Genomic DNA, 1,585 nt, shown 5'->3' on the forward strand with positions numbered 1-1,585 from the left:
CTATAGTTACATAAATAAACCTTCATGGAAGTATAAGTTGTCATTATTTTTTTTTTTCTGATGGTTTATTATCTGCAATACACTAATTATCATTAAATTTAAAACTCATATAATAAAACATACTTTACTTTTTAAAAGATATATAAACTAATGTATTAGGTGTTTGATAACTATTTTGGGCAAGATTTATTTTTTGTATTATATTTTTCAAGCTGATTTAGAAAAATAATTTATAAAAACTTTTCTTACCTTATTTTTTCATCTAGAGCTGTCTTAAGATTGCCAAATTACCTATTCTCCTATTCATGTAATATGATTATCATACAATTCATAAAGAGACTATTTGCTAATGTAACTATTTTAGTGCACTTTGTTGAGAATTTTACTAAACTATTTTCGTTCCAGAGTTGAAGGACAATTTGATATTTGTTCAATTTATTCAGCAGTTCGGTAAATGAAACATTTAAATTTAACTAAAGAAAAACAAAGAGGAATCCTTGGTTGAAAAGGAATTTCCAGAAATAAGTATGATGATATACTTGTAGAATATATCCTAAAAGTCGTAGAAAGTACTCAAGTACACTTCTTCACCATCTCACAAAATTGTTTTTGTTTGTGTGTGCGCGTGCGTGCGTTCTTGCGTGTACAGATACGTAGAATATTTATTTTAATTTACTTACAAATAAATATAGAGTGCATATACTATATATGTTTGTATTCAATTTCGCTATTAATGTAATCTAAACACTACACCATGACCTAAATATACCTCTTGTCCATGACCTCATACCAACCAAATTCTCAAAATTCCATATAAACCTTTCTAGCCATCCTAACCCTTTGGTTCAATCCTTATCTAGTTCCACCCATCCCTACAGCCCACCTAGAAGGTTCAAACGGCAGTGGCAATAAGAGACTTAATGCAAAACAAAAATAAAGAATTGGACCTCTGGCAATGATCAGATTCTCCACTCAAGTAGAGTGTTTGCGGCTTCAGAGCACTTGCTAAGCCTCCACTGGCTCACTACCAGTGATGCGGCGAGAGGGATGCGCTGGGATCTCTTGAGCTCTGCTCTACCCCTCACACGTGGGGAGATCAAAGGATCCTTAGGTGGATTGTGTAAATATTGAATATAAGTGTCTAAATGTGACTAGAGATTATATTTTTATTTTATTATTTTTTCATACACTTAGTTAGATTATGTTCATTTCGTTTATCCTTCTGCTTGTATATATTTTAAGACAGATTTTTTTTTTCATTTATTTTTACTCTTATTTTATTTTATATTAGTATGAATGTGATTCATCACTATTACCTATTGCCCACAACTGTGTGGCAGATTGAAATATCTATCTATAAATAAAAAGTATACATTTTTTTTTTTAAATAATTTTTTTTTCGGCCAAGACTCCCATTGGAGTCCTATACTGCCTAACCATGGTTGGGGGTCAAAGTTCTTCATTTTGTGGGACCACCACACAATGAAAAAAGTCGACGTCCCAGGCCGGATTCGAACCTGCACCGCCAATAAACATCAAATTGGTAAGACTGTGTCTTAACCACTGAGCTATGGGTGGGCCAAAA

At 32.4% G+C, this 1,585-nt stretch overlaps 1 protein-coding gene across 1 annotated transcript in view; it reads left to right on the top strand.

Annotated features, from left to right (window-relative positions):
- LOC136796878 (uncharacterized) overlaps window positions 1-1,585 on the top strand; it is a gene marked incomplete at its 3' end in the record, with an annotated part of 72,692 nt that overhangs the window by 65,209 nt on the left and 5,898 nt on the right. The window lies entirely within an intron of this gene.

The sequence above is a fragment of the Halyomorpha halys genome, unplaced genomic scaffold (genome assembly GCF_000696795.3).
Source record: "Halyomorpha halys isolate HHAL.00 unplaced genomic scaffold, Hhal_1.1 Scaffold509.1, whole genome shotgun sequence".
NCBI lineage: Eukaryota > Metazoa > Arthropoda > Insecta > Hemiptera > Pentatomidae > Halyomorpha > Halyomorpha halys.